Genomic DNA, 12,770 nt, shown 5'->3' with positions numbered 1-12,770 from the left:
ACCAAACCTGGTCCCAGGGTTTTTCTTCAAATCTCAAATTACCCTGTTTCAACAATCTGGCTAGCAGCTTCTGTGGGGGTGCAAGATCCAACAACAACCAGCACCCAGAAAGCTGCCAACACAGGTTCTTTGATTTGCTTTACCAGGGAAAGTAACTTTAAGGGGTTAACAATCTCAGTTTAATCAAACATACAAATATCATTCACTTAGTTCAGGGGAAAAAGTCAGCACCCTGAACTTCAGAGCAAATACAAACAGAAATTACAAACATCAACAGACAGACCTTGTCTGATTCAAATCACAATACATAGTTACCAGTACCAACATCTGGGTTGCAAAGCTGGGGGGCAGTTTGCAGCTTGCCCAGAGTCTCAACACTCCTTCCATGAGTGTGCCCCCAAAATCAAATGCCAAGCTCTCCTCAATTATATCCAGTTTGGAGCCCTGAGGGCTCTGACCTCACCCAGGCTGGGGTTGGGAAAGTTCTCCATCCCCAGGATCACATCATATACAAATCAATGACTCCCAATTGTCTCAGTGCTGAGAAATACTCCAAGACAAAAAGATCCCACTTTATCTGCCCCATTCAAACAAAGGCCAGAATCATCAAAGGCACTTAAGAGAAGAAAAGCAAAATATCCCACCTTAATTATTATTACAAATCCCAGGAAGATCCTGGTTGTGCCCCTAATCTTCTGTCTCCATCCACTTTGTTTGCCCTAATGTGCAATTTTAACTCTTTCATGGGGGAAACTCTTGAGAGCTTAGAATTGTCTGACCTACTCTGCCATCTTCCCTGAAGCCTCCCTAATACTCTTTCCACTGTGCCACCTAACTGGCCCATACGTACAATGCTATATTACTATGCTATATACTATATATAGTATATTATGTGCTATATGTCTATGCTATATACATACAACACATATAGATGTACTATATAAAACTATATACCATGTACATACTATGGGTATACTATATACATACTACACATAGATATACACACTCACCCACAGTATCACATATTATTTATATAGTATATATATATATGTATATATATATATGCTATATGTGTACTATATACATATACACAGATTACACAGTATGTATATGTGTATACATATAATACCTGTATGTCTCTCTCTTTCTCTCTCTGTCTCTTTTTCTCTCTCTCTCTCTAAACATACACACATATATACACATACATATATACAATGTGTACTATACTATATAGATAGTGTATATATGTATTATTTGTATATTATATTATCTACCATATAAATAGTATATATCTCCCAGTTTCTTGTAGTAATTCATTCATATTAAATTTATACATATACATATGTGTATGTGTTTAAGCATTTAAAGTTTTATGTGTTCATAATTTTGATAATTTTGTCACATTTACTTATCACTTTAAGGTTTGCAAAAGTGATTTCCATCAGTTCTTCCATTATATTTATAAGTTTTTTTGGTGAAAAACTGTAAAGCTAATATTATTTGATTACTTTATATGTTGGCAGGCTCTACCTTCAAGGTGTTTATTAATCACTTCTAGAGAAACTTAAACTCATACTTAGGATATACTTCCACTGTTGTACCAGAAGCAAGCGAGACACACCACAGAGTATAAGTTTTAAGTGGAGAATTTATTAGCCGGTGGCCATTGGGGTACGGCACCACAAATCAATGGCCATGTGTTGGGGTGATGGCTTGGCTTATATAGGATATGGGGGTACAGGGCGGGGGGAGCAGGAACAAAGGTCCTGGCTGATCAAAAGATTCAGTCAGGTTATCATACTAGTGGGATAATCTCATTTACATTCCTTGGTGGAGTCACGGAGTCCCAGGGATATCTGCTAGAAAGGGTCTGCCAGGTTATCCTTCAGTGGGATGGTCCTATCCATTGAGATTCCTTGGTGGAGTCATGGAGTCCTGGGGGGGGGGTTGCTAAATGCCAACGATATCTGAGTCCATTCTTTCTGGGGGTGCTTGTCAGTAGCTAGGGGTTTCTCAGGGGTTCCTAATTTTCCTTGTATTACACCACCAGGTGTGTTGTAGGACCTGTTTAGGTTGTGACTGCAGCTGTTCACTACCCTTCTTGTTACCTGTGTAATAAAACACTTACACGTATAAATATTTATTTGTATAATATAAAGCAATATATAGCACTCACTATGTGCCAAGCATTGTGCTAAATGCCTTACAAATATTTACATTTGATCCTCACCACAATTCTGGGAGTGCTCATTTTATAGTTGAGGAAAGGCAGATGGAGGATAAGTGACTTGCCCATGGTTATATGGCTAGCATCAGAGGCTGTATTTGAACTCAGATCTTCCTGACCTCAGATGCCCTAGTCTATCCACTGCACCATCTAGCTACCTATATAAGAATATGGAGTTGGGTTTTTTTTTTATTGTTGGTGGGGTTGTTTATTTCTTAGCATTTTGTAACTGTATTTTCCTTCCTTATTCTGAGGAATGTTATAAAAAGCTCAATATTGCTTGCTATAGAATACATACCTACAGACATAGTCTTATGCATATCTGTATTAGTATGTAAAGCCTTTCTTTCTCCATTGGGATTTTTAGGTATTGGAAGCTTTTTCCCCCCTCTTCCCTGTGGAATATTGGTGAGCACTTCACATGTAAAATCCCAACCAAGTTAGGAGAAGAAAATAAAAGTGAGGTGGAGTCATGGAGAGAATGCTGGGCTTCAAGTCAGTAAGATCTGAGAGTTCAAATTCTGCCTTAGACCTTAGTAACTGTGTGATGCTGGGCAAGTCACTTAACCTCTTTGTCTTTTAAATGAGGGGGATGGGATCGATAGCTTTTAAGGTCCTTTCCTATTCACCTTTGAAGGACCTTTGATTTCTTGTTTGAGAGAATAACACAAGGCTGCTCTTAAATTAACTTTGCCAGAAAATATCAGAGACAGAGTTCCCTGAGATTGTATATGCCGCTATTCCTTGATGTGTATCTTATATGAATTAATTATCCCTTCTTTTTGCTTTCATACCTAAAATCAGCCATGAAGGTCTCACCCTATTTTTCCAATAATAATCATACAAATTAAGTGTCCCTCTGAACCAAATAGTTCTATAATACTTAGCATCAGATAATACTCTCCTTATCCTCTTGTTGGCCAACATTAAGAAAATCAGGCAAGACTCCACTTTCCTATTCTCATTCTTCTCGATCAGTTACTGTGATCAAAGATCCCAAAGTGTAGCTCTGGAAGTGGAGACAGTAGAAAACATCTGGCTTCCCACTGATCGCCATCTTAGAACCGACTCCCAGAAAAGGAGAGAGTATTTCTAACACAAGTCAGAATAGGTTTTATCACCCACAAATACAAAAAAGAAGGCAGGGAAGCCATCTTTGGAATGACTCCATTCCAGTGTTGGAAGGATTATGGCATGCAGGATTGTACTAGGGTCAGCTTGAACTGGCTCAATAAACATGATTGTTAAGTTTTCAGTGTAAGCATTTGCATTTCAGAAATCAGTAAATGCTGCAAATCTGAGTTTGATTTGTTGTTTTGTTGACTGTCCAGACTTAAGAAAGTGATGGAGAAAATTTAATAATGCAGATTAAACAGTGTGTCTGATATACTTTTTTTTCCTCAAAAAGAAAAACCGTTAAACATTTACCAGCACACCTGTAGCAACATTCCATTTCTGTCTGAAATCCTCCTGAGGCCTTGGTTCACTGTAGAGAATATCCTTTAATAAATCTTTTTTGGATATGTAAGTCTTGTATATGGGCCTTTATTTTTTTCCTTTAGTGCAGATGCTGAGATGCAATATACTCATTCTTTTAGAAAGACCACTAAATGTAGAAACTGATGCAGACAGCACTCAACTACAAGTAAGTAGCCCTACATCCTTCAGGGTGGTGAAACATGCCTGGTTGGGTTATCAAAAATGTGTTTTATCTAAAATTCCTGGGATATCATTCTGTTTAAATTTACTAGGTTTATAGTCAGGTAGTAAATCTGTCAATAAGCATTTAGCATTAGAGAAGAGACTCCCAAACCCTTCAGGGTCACCCTAAAAGATCAAGGGAAAAGTATTTAGCCCTAGGAACCCAACTCCTCAGTAAGAGTGTTGTGATAAGGATCCCTAGATTATAAAAGTCCACATATACTGTAACATTCACTGATACTCTTGCTCAATGGAAGGAGATTTCTAAACTGGAAAACAATCTGCTATAATCAATCTAGTTTGAGATTTGCTAACATTATCTAATCAAGAATAAAGTAGGTATATACAGAATCTCCAAAATGGACTGCTTATAGTCTTTATGAGAATAAAAGGAGAACTTTTCAAATAAATTTTAAATAATTCCATTTAGCTAGGATATAGATTGTGTCAAGGGGTTTGGGTACTGTACTAGCAGGAGAAATAATAGATATCTTAGTAACTACAGGTGGTGGAGAGTAAAGGCTAGATTCTGGAAAATGATGTGGTGTTATGTGTTAAAGCCTGTTTACAGTGATTCAGTCTGTTGATAAAAGGTCTAGCTAAAGCCAGTTAATAAGAGATTGACCTGAGGAATTTTAAGCAAACACAGAACCTGGCTAAAATTCAACATCTGTAGGAGGAAAAGGCAAATAAAATGCCAAGTATGAAGCAGGATTTAAGGAGGTCATTGTTTTATGCTACTGAACTGACTCCATAAAGCATGCTGTTATCAGATTACTCTGGAATTGTCTATTGATGCATCAACAGCCTACTGTTAATGCATCAATAGACAATTCTAAGTATTACATCAATATGGAGGGACAGTGACAGGCAGTTCAGTAACAATGTTCAATGGGCAGAAATGTGCTAAAATAAAGTGCTAGTATTACCACTGTCTGCCTAGTTTACTGAGCCTTCCACAGTTTAGGGGAAGATTTTTGAAAATTTGCATGACAAAAGCATATACTGTTATTATACTTGAATAGTCTCCCTTGTGCTTCTTCAGTCCTTTGAGAGATGAAATTGTCAGCAAGGAAAGTAAAGATATTTTCCAACATTCTGCTTCTAGTGAAATCAGATTTCCTGAAAGTATCTGGATTGTGAAAGAGTAATGGTTGGCAACTATTTTACCTTCATATCAATTTTGTGATATGTATTAGAGAAGCAACATCCATATCTTCCATTTGGCTGGACGGTCTATAGCACATTCACAAAATGGTATTACTCCTATCTCTTGCTGCTTTTATGTTCATTCAGAGGTGAAATCTACAAGGATAATATTGCATACACAGTCAAGCATGGTCACTGTATTTTTTTTTTAATATTTTATTGTTTTTGCTTAACTGTCTACCTACCTTTGTTACAAGGGAGGATTCAATTTAGGAAGAGGGAGGGTCCCTAGCTGGGAATGACTTTGGTGCGAAAACAAAATGCATCCACAAAACGGTTTGTTTGTTTGTTTTTTTTTAAAGAAATAGTGAACACAAAGAGCTAGCATGATTTCATCAGAGGAAAAGAATAAGCATTTATATAGAACTAAATATGTGCCAGGCACTGTGACAAGCACTTTCATATTTTAAAAAAATATCTCTTTTGACTCTCACATTAACCTTGTAAGGTAAGTGCTACTTTTGTCCCTATTTTATAGTTGAGAAAACTTAGGCAAACAGAGATTAAATGACTTGTCCAGGATCACAAAGCTAGTGTCTGAGTCAGGACTTCTTGACTGCAGGCCCAGATTTCTATCCACTATACCACTAGCTGCCTAATTAAGAATAGTTCATACCAAACTAACCTCATTTCCTTTTTTTTAAAAAAAATAGAATTGCTAAATTGGTAAACAAAGGGAATGCCATAGATAAGAATTTACTTAAGTTTAGGGAATCACTTGGCTAACTCTTCTGGTCTGTTCTTATGGAAGAGATAGAATGAGATGGATTAGATGATTGTATGGTTAGTGGGGAATTTGTTGGATGACTGGGCCCAAAGAGTAGATAGATTCAAGTTAACTTGGAAGGAATCACAGAATTTCAGGTAGACAGAACCTCAGTGGCTATCTAGTTCAATTCCCACCTGAAAAAAGAATGCCCACTACAACATACTTGAAAAATAGTCATCCAGCTACTGCTTGAAGATCTATAATGAAGAGGAATCTGCTACCACCTCAGGTATATCATAACATTTATGGATAGCTCTAATTCAGTGTTTCTCAACATTTTGTCCCCAAACTCCTTGGCTTTCAGTAAAGCTTCCTGTACCCCTACATCAGTTAGAAAGGAAATTAATTCTGGAGTTTGTCATATATCCCATATACACATAAGAAATAAAATTGATTAGCTTTCCCATACTATCTATTCAATATGAAAAGAAATATATACTAGAGCTTACCATGCATATGCACATAAAAATAAAATAATGACATTAATTTCCATAGGATAATAGTTATTTGTCAAACATTCCTCACAATCCCTAGAGGAGCTTCTTGTACCCCTTGGAGGTACATGTAGACAAGTTGGGAAATGCTACTCTAATTGTTAGAAAGTTTTTCCTGCTATCAAGTCTAAATGGGCTTCTTTGCAATTTCCACCCATTATTCCTGGTTCTGCTCTCTGTCACCAAACACAACAGATCTACTGTATTTCACTGCATAATTGTGGTAGATTTTATGCCAATTTTTTTCTTTGCAAAAACACTTGGGTGTGACAATTATGTGAAGCTTTTAAAAAATTGTGCTGGTATTAGTTAAAAATCTTTTATTACTAAACTACCTATGATGCAAGATTGGGATGCATATAATACTTGTGAATATACATTAAAATTGGGAAGATGCAAGTCTTACTATATTATGTGACTTATTCATGGCAGCTTTGCCTGCCCATCTGCTCCCCATGTGCCTAAAGCTCTTCATTGGGTTGAGTGACGATACCATTAGCACTGCAGTGCTCTAAACAAACCATTTAAGTCAGCTTTTGGAAATATACTGATAATGTATGTGCGCTGAGAATTCTAGGCTTGCAACTTAACAATGTGCAAGAGATAAATTCGTATCCATATGGCACTGGTGAATACATTGCTGCTCTGTTTACCTTTGAAGCTGTGGCTTGACAAACAGAATTATACCATGTGACAATTCTGTGATAAGAGGTTAGAAACCAATTTTTTGGACTGAAAAAACAGGGTGTGACAATTATGCAGTGGCAGATAATTATGTGGTGAAATATGATAATTTGTATTACTTATGACAGATCTTCAGATACTTTAAGACAGCTATCATATCCTCTCTGAGACTTCTCTAAGCTAGACATCCCCAGTTCTTTCAGTCAATGGAATATTCAATGGAATAGACTCAAGGCCCTTCCTATCATGGTTGTCCTCATCTGAACTTTCTTTTTTTTAATTTAGTATTTCATTTTCCCCCAATCACATGTAAAAACAATTTTCAACATTCATTTTAAAAATTAAGTTCCAAATTCTTTTTCTCCCTCCCCACACCTGTCATTGAAAAGGCAATCAATTTTATAGAGGTTATATGTGTGTAGTCATGCAAAGCATATTTCCATATTAGTCAAGCTGTAAAAGAAAACAGACAAAAATAAAACCCTAAGAAAAATAAAGAAAGTAAAAATAAGTATGCTTTGATTTATATGCAGACTCTACCAATTCTTTCTCTGGGAATGGATAGCATTTTTCATACTAAGTCCTTCAGAGTTGTCTTGGATCATTGTATTGCTAAGAATAGCTAAGTCATTCACAGTTGGTCATCTTACAATGTTGCTGCTACTGTATACAGTGTTCTCCTGGTTCTACTCATTTCACTTTACATCAATGCATATAAATCTTTTCTGTTTTTTTCCGAGAGCATCTAGCTCATCATTTCTTATAGCACAATAGTATTCCATCACAGACATAAACCACAAATTGTTCAGTCATTCCCCATTGATGAGCATCCCCTCAATTTCTAATTCTTTGCCACGAGAAAAGAAGTGCAACAAATATTTGGGCATAGTTCCAAATTGCTCTACATAATGGTTAAATCAGTTCACAACTCCACCAACAGCACATAAGTGTCTCAATTTTCCCACATTCCCTCCAAAATTTGTAATTTTCCTTTTCTGTCTTATCAGTCAATCGAATAGGTGTGAGGTAGTAGCTCAGAGGTGTTTTAATTTGAATGTCTCCAATCAATAGTGATTTAGAATATCTTTTAACATGACTATAGATAGCTTTGATTATTTCATCTGATAACTGACTTCATATTTTATGATCATTTATCAGTTGAGGAATGGCTTTTATTTTTTATAAATTTGACTCATTTCTCTATATATTTCAGAGATGAGGTGTTTATCAGAGAAACTAGTTTCAAAATTTTTTTTCACAGTTATGAATGCTAACTGTATTTGTCTCCTTCCTATTTCCCTCCTTGTTTATTCTATTCTCTCTCCCCTTTCACTCTGTCTCTTCACAAAAAGTGTTTTGCTCCTGACTATTGCCTCCCTCAATCCATCCTCCCTTCTATAAGCACCCCTCCCTTCTTTAATCTCTTTCCCTTCCTACTTTTCTGTAGGACAAGACAGATTTCTCTCCCCAATTGATTGTGTACATTTTGCCCTCTTTGAGTCAATTCTGATGAGAATAAAATTCAAGCATTCACTGCCCCTTCCCTACCTTACCCATCTATTGTAAAGGTCTTTATTACATCTTTTATATGAGATAATTAACCACTTTTCTATGTTTCCCTTTCCCTTTCTCCTGGTGCATTCCCCTTTCTCACTTCTTAATTTAATTTAATTTAATTTTTAGATCATCATATTCAATTCACACTGGTGCCCTCTGTCTGTATAGTTTCCTTCTAACTGCCCTAACAAGGAGAAAGTTCTCATGAGTTACAGGTATCATCTTCCCATGTAGGAATGTAAATAGTTTATTCCAAAGTCCCTTACGATTTTCCTTTCCTGTTTACCTTTTTATGCTTCTCTTTAGTCTTGTAATTAAAAGTCAGATTTTCTATTCATCTCTGGTCTTTTTGCCAGGCATGTGTGAAAGTCCTGTATTTCATTGAATGTCCATTTTTTCCCCTGAAGGATTATACTCAGTTTTTCTTGGTAGGTGATACTTGGTTGTAATCCTAGTTCTTTGCCCTGTAGAATATCATATACCAAACCCTCTGATCCTTTAATGTAGAAACTGCTAAATCTTGTATTATCCTCACTGTGTCTCCATGATACTTGAACTATTTCCTTCTGACTGCTTTCAATATTTTCTCCTTGATCTGGGAACTTTGGAATTTAGCTATGATATCCTAGGAGTTTTACTTTTGGGATGTCTTTCAGGAGATGATTGATGGTTTGATTTCTGTTTTGCTCTCCAGTTCTAGAACACCAGGGCAGTTTTCCTTGATAATTTCTTGAAAGATCATGTCTACGTTCTTTTTTTTTTTGATCATGGCTTTCAGGAAGTCCAGTAATATCTAAACTGTCTCTCCTAGCTCTATTTTACAGGCCAGTTGTTTGTCCAGTGAGATATTTCACATTGTCTTCTATTTTTTAATTCTTTTGATTTTGTTTGTTTCTTGATGTCTTATAGAGTCATTAGCTTCCATTTCCTCAATTCTAATTTTTAAGGAATTATTTTCTTCAGTGATGCTTTGTATTTTCTTTTCCATTTGGTCAGTTCTGCTTATCAAGGCATTCTTCTCCTCATTTGATTTTTTAAAACCTCTTTTTACCAAGCTGTTGATTCTTTTTTCATGATTCTTTTGCATCACTATCATTTATCTTCCCAATTTTTCCTCTACTTCTCTTAACTTGGTTTTCAAAATCTTTTTTTGAGCTCTCCCATGGCCTGAGACCAATTCATATTTTTCTTTCAGGTTTTGGATGTAGGAGTTTTGATTGTGCTGTCTTCTTCTGAATGTGTGGTTTGATCTTCCTTGTCACCGTAGTAATTTTCTATAGTCAGAATTTTTTCTGTTGTTTGCTCATTTTTGAGTTTATTTCTTGACTTTTAACTCTTTGCTAAAGTGGGTCTTTGTTTCCAGGGTGGAGGGTGCACTGTCCCTAGTTTTAGGGGTTTTGTGCAGCTATTTTCAAAGATACTTCTAATGACCTGTAAGTTTTCAATTCTTTCCAGGTAGTATGATCTAGGGATACATGTGTTTACTACTCTCTGGCTTGAGCTCTTGTCCGTGAGTGACCATAAGTACCCTTTTCTACCCTGGAATGTGATGAAGGTCCCTTCTCCCCTGCAGCTACAAGCTCTGGTGTACTAGTGCTCCTCTTTGCCCTGGGACTGCCTCCCAGGATTGCGACCTGGATCTGGGGTAAGGACAATAGCAGCTGGGGGTTGTGCTGGGGATCAAAAAGGCTTCCTGTAGAAGGTGTTTCTTGAGAAGAGTTTTGAAGGAAACAAGGAATTCTACCAGATGAAGGTAAGTGAGAGTATATTCCAGGTATGGAAGACAGCCAGTACAAGGCAGAGAAAATTGACTGGTTGTGCATGAGGAACAGCAAGTTCAATTTGACTGATCCGCAGAGTGCAGCAAGGGAAGTAAAATATAACATTGTTGAAAAGGTAGGTTGGTGTGTGGTTTCAATGGGTTTTAAAAGCCAAACAGAGGAATTTACATTTGATCCCTCTCACCTCAGAGTTTATTGAATAGAGAGTAACATGGTCAGACTTGTCCTTGGGGGAAATTACTTTGGCAGCTGAGTAGAAGATGTATTGGAGATGGAAAAGACTTGGGCAGGAAGCTTAATTAGAATAGGTTGAATTAGTGTGGTAGTCATTGTAATGGCAAGCAAAGTGGGACTTTTTGTTGTCTTTTGTTTTGGAGTGTTTCTCAGCACTAAGGCAATCAACTACCTTTCACTGAGTCTTGCCTTTGTTTCTAGGAAGGCCCATACCCTTTTGCTAGTCAGGTTATGAGAGATGCGAAACCCTCAAGAGGTGTGAAACTCTTGAGAGGTATGAAGTGCTCTGACCCTGAAGAAGTGTGTGTGTGTGTAGTGTGTGTGTGTGTGTGTGTGTATGTATATATATATATATGTACATGTATATGTACATATATACATACATATAGACCTACATGTACATACATACATGCACACATACATATGTACGTACATACATGAGGTTAGCATTTTGTTTGGGGCTCACTCATTGGAAGATTGTTGGTTTGGAGACTCTGGGCAGCCATAAGGAGCCCCCTGGCTTTGAACACCCAGATGTTGGTGCTTCTCTCTCTGGTAACGATGTATGTATAGCTTTGGTCAGATGGTTAGAAGCCTATCTGTTGATTTGTGTTATTTTGTTCTGTTTATGTAATTTCTATTTGTATTTGCTCTGAAGTTCAGGGTGCTGACTTTTTCCTCTGAAACTAAGTGAATGATATATGTATATTTGATTAAAGTGACATTGTAAAGCCCTTAATGTTGCTTTCCTTAGAAAAGCAGATCAAAGAAACTGTGCTAGCAGCCCTCCTGTGTGCTGGTGTTAGTGGCCTTACATAGCCACAGTAGTGGCAAGTAACATTGTCGTTACAGCCATATGAATAGAGTGAAAGGTACAGATGCAGGGGATATTAAGAAGGTATAAATGACACGATTTGGCAAATGGTGGAGTAACGGAAGGCTAGGAAGAGTTAGGAGTCAAGACTAATGCCAAAGTCATGTACCTGGGTAACTGAAAGGATGATAATGCCCTTCACTGAAAGTTTGGAAGGGAGATAGATGTTGGAGAAAAGACAATGAGTTTGGTTTTGGACATGCGTAGTTTGGATATATGAAAGCTGAATGAAAAGTGAATGGATATGAATTATACATTGAATGATACTAAATGAATAGGTATTTATTTATATGAATAGGTGATATCCAGTTTGAAATGTACAATATGTAGTTGGAAATGCAAACTATAGCTCTCTCAATGTAGTCCAAGTAAACTCTCTGAAAGCATGGACTATCTGACTTTTTAAATTTGTATTCTTGGTACCTGGAAGTTCTTGGCACATAGTAGATGCATGTTGATTAGTTGATTAGCTTTTTTGGCTTTCATAACTGTAGACTCATATTGTGTTTAGAGTCCACTAAACACCCCCACTCTTTTTTGGGAAAACTGCTGTCTAAACATGTCTCCCTTGTCTTGTACTTGTGAAGCAGATTTTTCTAATCCAAATATAAGATGTTACATCAGCCCTATTAAATTTCATCTCATTAGGTTCCACCCAATGTTTTAGTCTGTCAAAATCTTTTTGGATTCAGACTCACTCATCTGGTGCATTTACTATGCTTCCCAGCTTTGTGTTATTTGAATATTCAATGAACATAATAAAGAAATCTAAGGCAAGCATAAATCCCTGGGACACTTCATTGCAGACCTCCTGCCAAGGTGATATCAAACCATTAATGACTACTCTTTGAGATTGCTAGTTTATCCAAGTCTAAATCTGTTTAGTTGTTCAGCCTGCTCCTTTCCATCCTTTCCACAAGAATATTAATGACATGTTTTATCAAATGCCTCAAAATAAAGTTGTGTCAACCAAAGGAGAACAGAGTCATGTGGTGTATAGTTAACAGGCTATGGCATATAATGAAGAATTTCCCATGAGAAAAGGACCAGAAAAGGAATCAGGTGGGTCATGAAACAATACATAATGGATGGATATTTTCCATTGGTACCCACAGATTATCAAGAAGGCTGGAAGGCCTCCAGCCGGTGAAGGATTTATGAGAAGACATGGACATGCAACCCATAAAATGTGAATGTGTGGTTTGGTTTGGATCTGTACTCCTTGGAGGTGTATCAACTT

The sequence above is a fragment of the Trichosurus vulpecula genome, chromosome 2, assembly GCF_011100635.1.
Source record: "Trichosurus vulpecula isolate mTriVul1 chromosome 2, mTriVul1.pri, whole genome shotgun sequence".
NCBI classification, from domain to species: domain Eukaryota; kingdom Metazoa; phylum Chordata; class Mammalia; order Diprotodontia; family Phalangeridae; genus Trichosurus; species Trichosurus vulpecula.
Note: the sequence above shows the minus strand (reverse complement) of the source record.